This window comes from Ciconia boyciana, chromosome 11, assembly GCF_034638445.1.
Source record: "Ciconia boyciana chromosome 11, ASM3463844v1, whole genome shotgun sequence".
Classification (NCBI taxonomy): Eukaryota; Metazoa; Chordata; class Aves; order Ciconiiformes; family Ciconiidae; genus Ciconia; species Ciconia boyciana.
In genome coordinates, this window is record NC_132944.1 from 24,377,097 (window position 1) to 24,393,955 (window position 16,859).

General features: G+C 36.4%; 1 protein-coding gene across 1 annotated transcript in view; it reads right to left on the reverse strand.

Moving 5' to 3' along the window:
- Positions 1 to 16,859, reverse strand: part of CACNA2D3 (calcium voltage-gated channel auxiliary subunit alpha2delta 3) — a 478,745-nt gene that overhangs the window by 354,307 nt on the left and 107,579 nt on the right. The gene's annotated exons all lie outside the window — the stretch shown is intronic.

Genomic DNA, 16,859 nt, shown 5'->3' on the forward strand with positions numbered 1-16,859 from the left:
AGCTTCCAGTCTGCAGCTCTGGGACTTCGCAAGAACTGAGCACCCCCCTTAGGCATTGCACTGGAAAACAGAGCAGCTGCTTGCTCTCCAATCCTCCCTACCATTTATGATGTTACGGACGCCTTCCATGTACCCCATCCCTCAGTTCTCTTTTTTCCAGAGTGAGGAATCCACATGTATGTAATCCACTTGCAATAAAGTCATTCGAACCTGCAATTGTCTTTGCTTACCTTCTCTGAACTTTTTAAGGTCATTACTGCCTTCCTAAGACAGAAAGACCCGAACCACACACTGCTGAAGGTGCAACTGCGCTGTAAATTATGGTCTTCCTTAGCAGACAGCTTACACAGAAATTCAGGAGTTCACAGTGGCCTTTATCACACTCGGAAGCATGAGGTGAAAAGCCTCAGCATGAACCAGAACACAGCTACCAAATCCTGAGTGAGGCTTTGAGGTCTAAAACAAGATCATATAGACTGATCTGATGAAGCCTGAAGGTTCAAGACTTGAGCCAGCTGGCTGCCCAACCTACATCTCTTGCTAGGACCATAAGACTTTGGCCACCATGAGGTGAAAGCTTATGATCTTTTTCTGTTACATCACTCTTGCATCATGATGCCATTCACTACATCACAATACCATTTGTACTCACCTACTAGAAACATTTATATTTTTGAAAAAAATAATAATCATGTTTCTAGGATTTCAAATGTCTTCCCTTGAGCTTCTACTTAAATGAGAGATTGAAAACCTAAAGTTTGTATACAAATAGTTTGTTTTTATTTCATTCCCCCCCACCGTGAATAAATGTCAAGTTTGACCACCTCTAAGGCAAAATGAGTTCCTTGTTACTTTGAAGGTGGGATTTTCCCAGTATTTTTCACGTTTTAAAAACATATCTAGCTTTCTATTATCTAACATCTCAGAATCCCACCATTTTTTAAATAAAATGGTTGCTTTCTCTTCTGTGCTACCTATTTTGACATCAAAAGGAATTAGAGAGAACAGAAATATTGAGAGTGCCGTTTAGCATTGATGGGCAAGGAGGAGAAGCAGCACCTGGAGAGAGTACTGTTTGAGACAACTGAAGCACTGGAAAGGCTTCCCACAGCCCATAAAAGGGACGGGAGCTCTCCAGCGCTGCATTAAGATACTGAAAGTTAAGACATGGAATTGAGTTCCTTTTCAGTTGTCACACATTTACTGTGTGATACGGGACATTTTAATTTATTCCCGCTTACAGCTTATAAAATAAAAATATCATTTCTCTACTCTCTTCTCCTAAACAATTGAATAGATTGAAAACTCTGAGGTTCACACCAGGCCTTGAGATCTTTAGTGACGAAGAGATAAAGAAGCATGATTTAGCAGAATGACTGAGGGCATTATGAAAGCTGAGAATATCATCTTTATTAACAATGAGATTATATTAAGTTTACAAAGTTTAAATCTAATGTAACTTTTGACAGTTACAGAGCTTTTCCTCAAGACCATAAACATTGCCCAACTGCCTGTGGTATGAGGTCTTAGTGGAGCACAGATTTATTTATTTTTTTTCTTTTAAGAATCACAAAACTGCATCTTATTATGAAATTGCCAATACCTGGGAAAGACCAAGTTTATTTACACTAGAATTTGATAGGACAATGGAGCACCTACTCAGAGACTGCTAAGTTATGATTCACTAAGCAGTCAAGGTTAGACCCAGATGCCAATAAAGATTCATTAAGTATGAAATACAATATCAGCAGTGTCTTTGTAATGACCTGAACGCTAATTTTGGCTCAGAGTACTCGAATTCCCCAATGAGAGAAAGGCAAAGGGGAACAATTTAGCAGCTTTTAACCACAAATGTGATAACATGTAAAACATTTGAGATATTGGGAGCTACATAAAAGTGAAAGTCATATACAATGTTGCAAATTAATAGTGTTTTGTTAGATTTTTCTTTATTTATTATAGCGCAAAGAATGATTCATTTTCCTAGTTATTTTAATGTTATTATGATTACTGCACCAAAACAATACATTAAAATTATTTGCATCGTCTACTTCATGTATCATGCCACACCAGAAAACTAAAACAGTTAGCTAACACAATAGCACCTACAGAAAGGAATAAAATTCATGCATAATTTGTCTATTCTCAACTCTTCATAAATAAATAGCATGAGAAATAATTAACTAGTAGAAAAGGAAGGTTGGATTTTCAAAAGAAGCAGAATTGTGTGGGAAGAAATACTGAGGTTGATATGCCCTTTTTAAAAGAAAATGGAAATAAATAAAACAACAAAAAGAAAGCTTACAAAGTTGGTAGTTAATAGCTTTGTGTTTTTATTAAATTTTATAGGCTGTTTTTGTGCCAGTAGGTTATACTTGCTTGTCTCCCAAGAAGCATTATAGGGAACCAATAATGAAATCAGACTGAATTAAATTTCACCCTGGATAAAATTTTATGTTCTTTTAGTTTAGACTGAAATTAAATTTTCAGCCCACTTTAGATTGCAGTGCAATTAATTTCTGGAGTAACAAATCACCATACCACTTTCTCATTTCACTTTTTAAAGCATTAGTGCTTTGTAACACAAATAAGAGAAACCAAATAACAGACATTTATAACAGATAACGAAGCCCTTTCTCCTCCAAAACACTTTCTTAAATTCAGTCCCATTAGCAATAATTCCAAGTTACCATTGCAGGTTGGTCAAAACCCTCTGTGGAATGAGTTGCTGGTCCTAATGATTTCTGACTGGACAAACGTCCATATCACAATCAGTATGACTTGGTAAATACATTACCTTTGACAGACTGAATGCAGAGGATTAACTAGGCTTTGATACTAAATTATCCTTGTCACCATAAAGATCATAACTAAATCCACTCATATTTACAGTCTGAAAAGATGTTTTGCTTGATACTGGCATTAAGAATAACATGCAAAATATTTTGCATGACTTAAAGAAAAACACTTGAATTTTTTATTTTTTTTTTTTTTTGGCAGATGTTAATACTAATGGGGCCATCTGAATGATAAATTTTATATATGGCATGACAGGTTTTTCCACACTGGAGCTTTAAACCTGCTTTTGCAGGATGGCAATCAGCGAATGTCTGTGAGTTTATCTTACCTTTTAACTGCCTTGGAAGACTTTTACTCCAACGATTAAAATTAACTTGAAGCTTAGCACTTACGATATTTATTATCCCATGCACTTACCTCTTCACGCTGGACATTTATATGCCATTCAAGAAGAAATAAAGTATATCATCTACACCGGTACCCACATGGATTCCAGCCTTGTAAGATTTGCATGAACAGCATGGATTTTTCTTGTATGGGAGCAAAACAAATGTAGGGGTATGCTGCATGGAGCTTCTGTCACAGGACCGGCACTAAATTCTCCTTGAAGAAATGCACAATGTTTATGGCTACTTATAAATTCCATGTCTTTGTCTGCATTCTGGAACATTGCAGAGTTTATATTTACACCTGGAATGTTGTGCATCCTCCTGAGTCTGTGCTCTACAACATAATCAGAATAATGTAGCATCAATTGTCTTTATGACACAAAGCACTACATTATACCATGATTCTCAACTTTGCTGCTGTGGAACGAAGCTATTTAAGACTGCATTTAATCATGCATGAAGGCATTTATGAAAGGCATCTAATTTTTACTTAGCTCTGTCATTTTAGACGTAATATTTCAGTTATGTCATACAGAAAACCTAGATTTTGTGTTGACTACATCCTGTATCCCTTTAACACAGGGAATCCTCAGCAGGAGCAGCTGGACTGCAATGATTTTGCAACTGCATAAGATAATGTTTCTCCAATACCTGTCACGCAGTCTAACAAGATACTAGCAGTAAAAACATATATGCCTACAGATTTACACAATAATACGTGACATTAAAATGTTTTAAGAACATGTAATATAGAAGCTATTATTTTGTATTACTTTACTTTTTAAACAATTTAAAAGTATGCTCTATTTCTTTGTTGATCTTGTAGTAAAAACATATTCTTTTCTGTGCCATCATCTGATTGCATCATCAGGGATCATGCTGACACAACTCCATCTTTTCCACCTGTCCCACTCTAGTGCTCCCATACATATGCAGAAAGAAGTCTTGCAAAAGTCAGTCTGCATGATACCTGCATGACAAAAAACAGACTTTCAAATCTAGTCATTAGCACATTAATCTTTAAAAATATTCTAATAAACTCCTCTATTCCTCCTTCAGTTCCTAGACCATAATAAATCTTAATCTTTTTTCATAAAAAGTGACTTGTTTCACTAAGACTTTCACACATGTGGCAGCACATTTGTTAAGTAACTGATGTTTAAAAATGTGTATCGATATACTCAGAGTACAAAACCAAACTGAGATAACCCAGTTATAGACACAGGGAGTGGCTGGAACCATTCCCAAATTCATGATGGCTTTCTTAGGGGATAGACTAATTATAAAAGCTAATTCTACCAAACTAAACCAAACCACTATGCCTTAGTCTTGAGTATTTTGTATAAGAAATACTGAAAATCCAAGTAGCTTCAGCTACAATCAATTAGCTTAACTAGTTTCATTTCAATCATCATTTCTAGCATTCTGAAAGGGCAGAAGCCTTCTTTTCAAACCCTTCCCTTCAAAATAAATTCCTCATTTAAACATAAAACGTGTCTTGTGACTTTTTCATCTCTTTCATTGTTATTGAGAGTTGTAAAGTTCCAGTTGTCTTTATTTCTTCATAGGAAAAGTACCTGTCCTGCAAACTCATGCACTGAAAGCAATGTGCCCCATAAAGGCTTACAGCCATTGCTTCTTCAGTACATGCAGACATGAAGTATCAAAAGAGAAATGAAAATTATTCCTGTAATTTCACCTCAGGGTAATCACAAAATAATCACTTTGTGTCTTCCTTATCTGTTCACAACGAACATAGAATTCTAAAAGAATATGTTATATTCATAAATATAACGTACATCTGAAAGATGAAATAAGAAAGGCAATGCTGATTTCATTAGGTTTACAATGGCAAAGATAAATAACTGGTTTAATTAGGAGAAAGGAGGAAGTACACCATCATAGTTTTAAAATATCTAAAGGAGCAAGGCAGTGGGTAAGCAGATTAGAATGTAAGATGAAGCATCACATGATGAGTAACCCAGCAGTGCAAAGTAGACATAAGCATGATTAAGAAAAAATAGTTTAGAGGATTGAAGGTAAATGAGGAAGAAAATCAACAAGTAGTCCAAAATTAAAGCATCCAATAAAATATTAGAAGAGCAAGAGAAGTTATTTAAAAAGCAGGAAGCATGTTGGCAGGGAAGCAGCCAGACCACAAAGGATCTGGGAAGAAAGCGGCAGACAGTATTGATATAGCATGGAACAAGAGAATGAATTGGCCCAGAGTTCAGTACAAAAGCCGCAAAACAGTGATCAGGAATTTTTTTCTTTTCTTTTTTAATGAGAACATACACTTAAAAAAAAGAAAGGGAAGAATCCAGGTAATTAAATTATTTCTATGAAACTCCAAAACCAAGAGTTACAATAGCTGCTGCCTTAAGGAAGGAAGTCTACCAAGGCACTGATAATTCCTTTGGTGCAGACTGTCACTTGGCATAGCCTAAAATAATTAGCAAATCTCCATTCCTACACCTTCCCAACTACATACACCATCTCCTTAGTCATGAAAAATGGCAAGTGATTCTGTGAAGTGTTTATGGGATATATTGCATTATGGTAACTAGGAGAGAAATGGAGTAATGAAATGTATTTCCACCATTTAATTGTGTCCTCAGTGGAGAACAAGGGTACTGGGGAAAAGATCAAAACGGTCACCTGCCGCCAGGAACAGAATGTAAGATACTGCCCGTATTCGCACGGAGATGTAGATATGGTTGAAATAGGTGAACAATATTTTATTATAATTACAGTAAAAATATACCTCTCTCTCATCTGCTCACATCCATCAACATTCATGGTACTATATGTAACAAAGCTGAGTTTCAACATCCAAAGAGAAGGCGGGGGGGAGGGGGGTGGGGGGAAGATCTCAGACTATTTTAAACCAAAGGCAGCTCTCTGTTTTTATGCTACTGTTTTTATACTTTGGGGTTGTGTTGATCTAGTTCTGAGGAAATTTTGCTTCACTCTTATCATGCAATATTCTGAGTTTCTCCTGAGTTGCTTTGGGTTTGCAGAAAGGAGCGAGGCCAGCGTCATCTGCGTGGTTCACTTCTCTCTCTGGGCAGAAAAGTAAAAGCTGAAGGTTCAGCACGTGGTTGTGTCTGATGCCGTATCACACTGATATGAGCTCAGAAAACAAGATGATAAGGGGGAGAAGACAAAAGACAGGAACATGCAGCATTTTGTAAAATAAAATATAACTTTTTAGTTAAAGCTTATACCAGCTCCCAAAGAACTGTAGCGTAAGCGCAGCAAACTACTTAGTCTTTCAAAAGCATAGCATTCATCTAATAACTTTACAGAATCACAGCTATGAGTCTATGTTATCACTTCATATAACGTCAGCACGTAAGAGACAAGACAGACAGCTCCAAACCTCTCTCCAGCAGTGGTCAGCAGTGCACGCTGAAGAAAAGAACTTCGGAAACAGGACAAAATCCTTTTTTTTTTTTTTTTTCCAGTAAACCATTCCAGCTTATGACAATCAGTGTTTTATGGGCTTCTTGAGTTAAAGGTTGTCCATCAGTATATTAATTAGCCACCTGTGGACTCATCTTTTATGAATTTATCCAATCCCTTATTGAACTTCAGTCAAAAAAAAAGATCAAGAGGTTAGTGATTTAATTTCTAGATTGTGAGCATGGAATTATCTAAATGCAAAAGGAAAATAACTATTCCCATTTCTATAATGGTTCATAGTGACATTTAAATGAAAATTGCTTAATTCACAAATCAAGGCAGTATTTCCATTTTTATATGTCAAAAATATTTGCATTAAAATAAGATAATTTAGTCTTCTTAGACCCATCTCAGAAATAACACTGTAGTAATATTTTTCAAGTGTAAAAAAGTAAAACTCCATAAATATCCATAAATGTAACACAATTAAGATAAATGCAAAATTAATGACTCTAGAATTACTAATTTACTGGCACATTTAGAAAGTGCTAAATTACCATCTCACCACCAGATATGGGAAACCAGTAATAAAAATATGATTTTCCTGACAAAACTCAGTTTTTTCAATATAATGAAATTTACAATATAAGCCAATATTTTTTAATTACAGATTTTATTGTAGTCTGCTCACTGTGTTAAGGAGGACAAAATCCCCTCATCGTGCTAGCCCCAAAAGGTACCAAAACCAAAAACCCCACTGTTGAAACAAAGTGAGGTATAAACGAGCAAATAAAAATGTTTACCAGTGTTCTCCCTTAGAGTGTCCCCTGCCTGTGCCAAAGATTTACCAGTTAAAGCGGTTTTAAATACTGTCTTACCCTTACACATGAGAATTAAAGAATTAACCTCAGATATCCCACAATTTTTTTCTGATGTGTATAAAAAGTTGTCCTGTAATCCTTTTGGGGAGGTTGGAGTGTATAGCCCATGCCACGATAAATCTGGGAAGGGTAACATGAAGATCCATGAAATCTCTAAGTGCAGTCGAAATCTCTCAGTGCATTTTTCTGCAGCATAGCTTGCTTCTCCAATTCCAGCTTGTTTTTTAAACAAAGACTCACAGGTACAGAGCAGTTATTTCCTTTTTTTCTTGCATATAATGTTTTTGTTGCATTTTTTTCATCTCACTGAAATGGCCCATGAGAAATACAGGGCACAAGATTTTTCTATAATGTAGTATTTCTCTAGTGCTTTGTGCCACAATGATTGCTGTAATTTAACCTTTATAATAAAAAACAGATTCATCAATAAAACTTTAATTTATAGTATTAGTTTGGAACTGTTTATTTCTTCCATGAAACACCTTTTTTGTTATGATTTACACAAACAGTTTGTCCTCCTGGAGTAGTTGCGCAGCACTGCCAGAAGCAATCATCCAAGATCTGCTGTGCTAGCTTAAAGGACGGAGAAACATGTTTGATCCAAGAATACATAGCTGTATCTACTTACATGGACAGTAAAATAATTTATAAAGCGTTCTCTATAATTTATTGTTTGTTCCCTTCAGTGTAACTGATTTTAAAACATATATCAAAGTTAATGTGGCATAATTACATGGTATTGAAATCAAGATGCTACCTGAAATAAATGCCTACACTGTTCTTACTATTGCTACAGCACCAAAGACAAAGCACAAAATGACACAATGCTTGAGAGAGAGACTTGGAAGTATGAACATGAGCTACACAGTAGCTCTTCCTTCCAAACTTAAAATACCACAAAACCAAAAATCACACTTCTGCTTCCCCACCCCCAGGGATTTTTAACTTTGCTTTTCTGTTTTGAGACGAATCGATCTCAAGCACACACGTCATGCTCTGTACCTGCTCTTACATGAGTGCACTGCAGTACTGCAGTCCTCAGCTGTTCTGTCCACAAATCCTAATTCTGCAACATCAATGTTTGAAGATCCTTTTGTCTGTGTACTTGGAAAGGACTGCCTGGACATTTTCATGAAACCCCACATTCAGAGTCCATCTTTGGAAGTGATTTGAAATCCCTTAACATGTTATTTTTAAGCACATTTTAATCAATCAGTAAAATCGATCGACAGCAAGGCTATGTTTTTAGCAGAGTTCCTTCCGCCCCTTCTATCACCCCTCCCTCAAGCTGGTTGATCTCCAGTGTCAAGGACTGAAGCACCGTCAGAATCTGAGCACTATGAGATCAGGCTTCAGTGGGTTTATGTTGTTCCTGGGATGTTGCTCTTCTGCCTAGCAAAAGCCTCAAATCTAACAATCGATACGTGCTGTGTGTGAGCCAGTTTGCCTTATTCCCTCAAAACCTGAACGTTCCAAATCTTGTTTCTTTTTTTCTGAAGCTCTAGAGATTCAGGTTACTAATTTGAAACACTTTTGATCAGACATCTACAGTTTGAGCTCAAGAGCCCAGCTTTCTGCAGCTAACATATATAAGAAATCGATTATCTACAAATGGTTTGGAGGAGGAGATGCTCACCTGTAACAGTATGGAATGCAACAGCAAAAAAGATTTAGCACAGTAACACGTACATCGTCGGACCTGAAGCATCTCATTTACACACAAGTGATTAGATAATTTCCCTAAGCAGCTGCGCAGTCACCACAGAGCTTAAAAAACATCCAAACAAATAGGAAGATGGTTCAATATGGTTTTGAAGCCATCACTGCCACCCCCACAAGAAAAAAAAAAAAGCAGTCTCCATCATATTGTCCAATTCATTCCTGTCTCCTATCGCCTTCCTGTGCTTTGCTGTTACAAGTATTTTTCATCTCATGCAATGAACAAAATCTTAATTAATCTAAGGGAAAGCAAGCCTCTCTTAGGTTTTTGGTTTGGGGTTTCTGGCCTGGATAATTCTTCAGTCTTATAATTCTCAGACCTTACCCTGCACAGGCACACAAACATTTGCCACAGCACAGTGGAGGGCAAGGAAAGGCAATGGAGAAAGGAGAGAGGAGCAAGCACCAGTGGAAGCTGATGGGGAGAAGACTTCTTGAAGAGCCAGTGCCAACCTGCAAGCACATCGAAGTACAGGCTAACAAACAAAACTTGAGCCTTTTTCTTGGTATTCATCAGAATTAAGATTAGCTTTAAACATCTGAAGTTCTAGCTACAGCATCAAGTCTGATGTTTTAGTACAGTTGCGTTTCCCACAGCTGTTAAAAAACATTTCAAACCAAGAATATTAATTAAATGCTTCAGTTAACTCGCTGTCAAAACCCCCTGCTTTTCCAGGAAAAAAAGCAGCGTCTCGCCTCACTTTCAATCTGCTTTTGTCTCCCGAAAGCGTTTCACATAGCACTAGGCCAGTCATGACAGTCCTGCGCTCCTGATTTACTCCATCAGAAATTGTGACCACCTGAAAGTCAATGCTGTTGTGAAGAGTTTCTGTACCCCCACCCTCCTCAGAAGCTGCCTAGAAAGATGAGAGCCTGTGCGCTTAAAAAGCACACTGCTGGAGTCCACTTGCTTTTCCAGTCTTAAAGAAACTGTTCAGCTGGGGGAAGGAGCATGATGGGTTGATTGTATAAATCTGTAAAGCACAAATCTATTCAAATAAGAAGATAAAAGTAACTATAGTGTTCAGAAAAAATGAGATGAGGCAGAATAACTTTTGAACCAGTAAGTGTTAAAAATCCAAAAGGTGAAAGATAAAGTAAGCATGCTGACCAGCGCCGTGTACATTTGGAATACATAATCAGCTGTTACGGATGATGTAACAAACGAACTAAGCTGAAAGTATTTTAGATTAAGCAGGCATCTTCCTACCTAATTACACTGAAGTCAAACTCAAGAAAGGTGGGAGTGAAGAGGATAAATGGGGTATTTGCCTTCAGTTATCTGTGTAGGAGGCTCTTCTCGCACCATGGTGCTCAGTGGCAGTTGAGGCCAAGCTAACATACCTAACGCAATGCCCGCTGGAAGCTCTAGCACAAAGAGCAGAGCGAAGAGTTAAAGTTCTTAAAAAATATTAATGAACTCTCTTAACAGTTCTTTTCATTGAAATGCTTCTGAGTGCTTTAAGAGCTACTATGGAGGAAGACTTGCAGCGGTTTTAGGTGGACGCAAGACTGAAACTGCAAACAACTCCCAGACTGGTTTTCCACCAGTTTATTACCAGCTCAGCACAGTCACCCGTTGTGCAAAGAGTTTCCAATCCAGCGCTTGGGACCTGACGTACCTCCTGACCCAACTACGGGGCGAGGCAGTACAATCGGTTAGCTAGGCGCGTTTGGGAGGCAAGCGACACACGACAAGCGGCTGTAGAACGCAGTAGTTCCCCACGGCACAGCACCACAAGCCAAGGAGCACACTTCAAAAACTTTGCAGAGTCAGGGCTATACCATTTTGTTCACTTCTCAAAATGAAGAATCACACAGAGATGATAGTCTCTCTCCTGCTCAAAATACTGAGAAACGACCACCCATTGAATCACTCCAGGAGAGCTCTTGCCGCTGCTCCAGCGTTCCCTCGTGCCCCCCAGACCGAATCGGGAGGTTGGCGTCATTCGGCAATGAGAAAAGGAGGCAGCAGCTTGAAAACCCGCTCTGTACCAATGCAGGTTACACCAAATTGAGCATTCTCTTTAAGAAGATACCTTTTTTCATTATCTAAGCATTAAATTGAATGTATGTAAGGTTTCGGAAAACAGGCTAATGTTACATAAACAGCAAGCAAGCTATAGTGCATCTTCTCAAGAGAATATTTAAAGTAGTCAATTAATAATAAGTACTCTAAAAGTGAGCTGACTCTGAACTTTTTTCATTAATTTTTTAATGACATAAGAGTACCAGTATTTGTAAAATTTGAGAATCACTCTTATCATTCTGAAAATAGATTTAATGACATGAATTTACAATATAAGAATTATAATTGAAAATCAAACAGGTGACAGTCGTGCAAGTGCAATTAAATTTTAATTATAATACATTACTGTTTGAAGTGACTAGTTTAAATCATACATTGAACAGCAAAGTTGGACAATATAACTATTTTTGTTAAAATAAAGTTAATGTAAAATACTAAAATATGCTAAGAGCCTAAAACAGTGATAAGAAAGAAGGATACATGAGGCTAATTTATCCTACTTCATTCTTCCAAAACTACTTTATTGTTTTCTTCCTGCTGTGTGGAAAGCTATTTTATGTTGTTGATGGCAAAGACTAAATGTTATGTACTTTTGCAATGAAGTCTAATACAAGAATTATTCTGTGAAGTGGCTGCTTGATTTTTCTCTCTGCCTGTATTTTCAGATAAGTGTTCCATATTTGAATGAGCTATCTTTAAATACTTTTCACTTCTTTTCTCAGCACTGAAGATGAAACCATCATAATCATCTCCAGCAGCAAATGCTTTTAGGTTTTCTGTACAAGTCTATTTTTCCCCCTTGTTTCTTAAGAGTATTTTTATTTTTTTCTAAATTTGAACTTCCAAAAGAAAGTCACTAAATTTCCTAAGACTGGCTAGACTGTGTGGACCTTTTTTTTTTTTTTTTTTTAACATGCAAACATGGCAGAGTTTTAAAGCCAGCCAAAATTCAAAGCATAGTTCAAGTTGCTTCACTTTTTGTAGATACTTATTTCAAGCTGTACCAAGACAATGAAAGCTCCAAATTTGCAGAGCCTTAAAAGCATGCATTTAGGAAACAGTAGTTCCTAGATACTACATGTACCAGGTTATGTACATAACTCCCTGGAAATCTTGACAAATACATATCCCTGAATCTCCTAAACATGATCAACAGTAACAACTGCTCCTTCCTCAAAAAATGTACCTTTTCACTTTCTGTATTAAAGTTTTCTTTAATACGTATAAGTACTCAGAGACTGAAAACAGAAAATTCATTCTGAGCAGAAAAAAAGGTTGATTTACAAAATCCTTTTGATCTAATTAAAGTCTTTGCAATGAAGGCATTCCTGAACTGTTAAAAAATAAATGATTAAGCAGCAAAGATCTCCCTGAAGTTTTTGCTGGTTTTCTTTTCATTCTGTGGAAGTTAAACACTGAGAAATTCAATGCATGAGAAAAAGCAGCTGAGTTTTTCAGGTTTTGCCTCCCCCCTCATTTAAAGAATAGCTTTCTATAGACTCAGCTAACCTGGATTTTAGGACATGCAAGAGTTAGACAAAGATTTAATTAACGCACTTGGGCTCCCTGCTATGATTCAGAGAGGTCTATAGACAAAATCCCTAACTTCTAATAAACCTATCTATTCCATTACACAGGTAGTACAGGTATGAGAAACTGATTGTAGCTTTTCCCTTCATTTCTTTTGTTCACCAGCAACGCACCTGAGGACAGCCTGAGCACTCATATTGCAGCTATGTGATGGGAATGAAGGCTAAGGAGAAGAGAAGCCTACTTACGCTCCAATAAAAAGAAACTTTTTTGCCTTTCAGAATTCATAGCAGTATCTGTTTAGAAATACACACATTTCTTGGGAAACTCAAAGAAGTAAAAAGCAAAGGAGCAATATGTGATCGAGCTGATCTGCACTAGAATAGTTTTAGCTAATGCTTCATTTGTCGAAGATCCTAACTTCTACACCTTTGGCAAAAGCAACCCTTAAGTCCAACGGCAATAAACAAGAGAAATATTTGCTGTGCCTCTAAATATTCTTCAAACTATGACTATCAAGGTTATGTATTCTGCTCCTGAATACTCCACTGACTGTCAGTGGATTACTAACCATCTTTTCATTTTCCAGCATACTCTAATTTGCCAAAAAGTAAATAAAGCTCTTAATGCTTTCAGAACAGAAACTCATCACTCACATATGAAGACCAGTAGAACTGTGAGCAAAATTCAAATGATACCAAAAGTAACTAGCAACAATTACAGTTAAAATACTAGATGTGAATACAAAAATATTGCTGAAAACCTTTAATTTGTTGGCAGTAATTAACACAATTGTAGCCATCTCTCCTTTATTCATTCTGTCTTTATTCTGTCATTTAAAACTATTTATAGTGACACTGGATTGGTTCACCATAATTTCCTTCCACGCACAACCATTTATAATTTTTTCCTCCAGCAATTTTATAAACTTAATGGTATTTTTTTTTCATTTCCACCTGCTGACAAAAAAACAACCTGTCTTACTGTATAAGAAAAAAAATCCAGAGAGCCAGAATAGCACCCATTGAGCAGCACAATTTTAAAGAGTGCATGTTGATATTCATTTTCCTTCCTTCTAATTCTGCAGATGCAAATTAGCTCAATGAGGGAACTGTGTGGATAGTGAAAACATGTTTATTATACATTTAGAAACTGTGAGCCTAGCCAAGTAATAAGTTTTGACGTTTAAGACCTTTCTATCTTCTATTATATTACATGAATATGAAATGTGAATGATTATTTGCATCTCTTCTCAAGAATGCCATTCCCAATCTGGCCTTGATCAAAGCGATAGAAAATCAGGATGAAAATACAGTGTAATAAAATATATGGTGGGCAGTGAAGACAGCGTACATTTAAGACAGTCTCAAAAAAAATCAGTTCAAAATTCACCTGGAGTATTCCTCACTGTTGCCTCAATTTTTCTTTAGCGGGAAGCCACTATTTTTCAACTTCCAAGTTAACAAAGTACAATCTAAATACTAAAATGCAAAATTTTAGTATTTAGATTGTACCATGCAAAATGTTCTGTCCTCGGTAAATGCTCTTAATTGGCATTGTCTCATAATGACACAGCAGTGACAACCTCAACTTCCCTGATTTAACAGGTTTTACAAAAATTCTCCAGCATGCAGGAATGTAAACTGGAGATTACATTCCAGCAGTTCTTAATTCACAGATTATATATGAAGAAATAAAAGGTAGAAAATTATGCAGATGGCTGTTATTTTAATATCCCATTTAAAACGATAGTGGAAGGAAGGAATATCAAACAGATTATTTTCTACATAATGATGTCTGCACCAGAGACACCTGGCTGTACAAAAACATAATACACAATGGGCCTAGGACATTGGCAATGTCTTGTAGTATGTTACATTTTGATATATTTGATCTTTGATATAAAAGTAAGATAATAATACTGCTGGGAAGTGTTCTGAGCTGTAGGGTGCACAAAAGATCCAAAGCTTTGCAGGTCCTGTGAATGTCTAGACAATAATGTGGTTACCCTTGATCAGCCAATAACCTACTTAGACAATGCTGAAGATTAGTACTTCCACTTGGAGTTAAATGCTCCTTCAAGATAATGTATGTGTTAAGTGTACTTTCAATACAACATATTCATTCAAGCCAGACTTCTTTTAAATTTAATGGCGTAAAAATGCTATTTTATCTAATTCAACAGATATACTCCCCTACATTCAGAACTACATCTGCTTTGGTCACAGACGTGCATGCACAAAACCAAAAAACAGCTCAATGGTATTAAGAACACAGATCCAAGACTACTGAACAGAAAGGTGCCTTTCTTTGCTGTTTGATTGTTTTGTTTTTCATCCTTCATCGGGTTCCTATTTTCCATATAACATCTTACCACAATATTTTTTTTGCTTCTACCCCTCATCTATTAAACAAACCTCCCATAATTTATTCAGGTGCCTTCTATATCACCCCTAGTGCCCTTCCACTGCACTATGTTCTCCAGTCCTTTCTTAGGACGGAGTTTTCTCTGCCTTTCCTCAGTGAGGACACAGACTCTGCCCTGTAACCATTCCCTGATTCTGATGACACTTGTAGGGATTTAACCACTGGCAAAAGTGACAATAGGTTCAAATGTAAATGGGGGGAAGAAAAGCAGTTGACAACCTCAGCTGAAGAACATGACAAAAATTATCCACTCTAAGAAGAAAAGCCGCCCCCCCAAATTATATTAAAACTTCCTTATCAATGAGAACATGTGAAATAATGATACCTTTCTAAAACTTTAGGTTTGTTTAGTTTGTTTGCTGTGATTACACTTTTGTACAAGTTCAGTGACATCAACTGGAAGCAGCAATCTTAAAGTGAATGACTGAAGTAACTCCTGGAACAGAAAGGTATTGAACAGTGGGTAAGAAATCAGTCCACTTAAGCGTCTACTTTCAAAATTCAGTTCTAAATGCCGCCCTCAACCAACCAGAAAACAAAACCTACTTTCTGTACCAGTGTGTCTGATCAAATGGGGAAGAACTTACCATTAAGTTACACACCAAGAATCAGTTAAATGCCAAATACATCCAAGAAAACAGTAAAGTACTTGCTTGTAAATAAAAGCTACATTCATTGACTACAATACTCAGTATGAATTCTTTACTGGGCTTTCATAAATAAGTCTATTCAGAGCACTGCAAAATATTCCTATGGAGAAAGAAACTTCCTCTGTTTAGGACCTTTCACTCTCAGCTTTGGATTACTTGCCATGATCTCTGTGCTCATCCAATCAAGTTCATTTGACCACATGCACTCACCAACATATCACTTTATTTATTTTAAATAAAAATTAATTTATTGATCAGGACATGAATTTACCAGTATTTGCTTGGAAATATGCAGATGAAGTACCTGTAGTTTAATACTTTGCTTACATATATATGCAAAAAATCAATAGCAAATTTAATCTGTCAATATTACATATATAAGCCTTAATATGCTTGTGTGTAAAGATACATACCCATACGCATATGCACCCACATACTAAAATGTGCAAACACAGACATGCATATGCATAAGCACAAACATTTCAAATGTACATAACACTTTTTTAACTGTGCATAAACAATATCATCCTAATAGTATCCAAAAGCAGTTTGAAGACTGGTGTAAAAATCATTGGTGGAAAAAAAATCCATTTCTCTTATTTGCAAATGTTTGTTAAATGTAAATGGTGATATTCTACTCCTTGGAAGAACATTTGTCTGCATGTGGAATTTCATGATAAAAAGCTTTAAAGTCCCAGGTTTCTCTAGATAAACCCCCCGGCTTACTGATGCATGAATGCACTGAAATTGAATTACTGTACAACAGCAATTACTTTTCACAGTACAGTTATAATAAGAATCAGCTTCACAATGAACACCAGGTAGCTACAGTAGGAAAAGTTAATAAAAAGAAATCTCTTTTATTTGCATTTTCTGCTGCAGCAACAGTAGTTGCCTTAAAGAAAAATAATCCTTAACACTTGATTTGCCATCTTACAAGTAAATCAACAAACGTTTTTGCAGGACTCTCTTTACTTGCAAAGAAATGCTAATGAAAATGGAAATTTAACTGCATAGCTAAAGTTTTAAT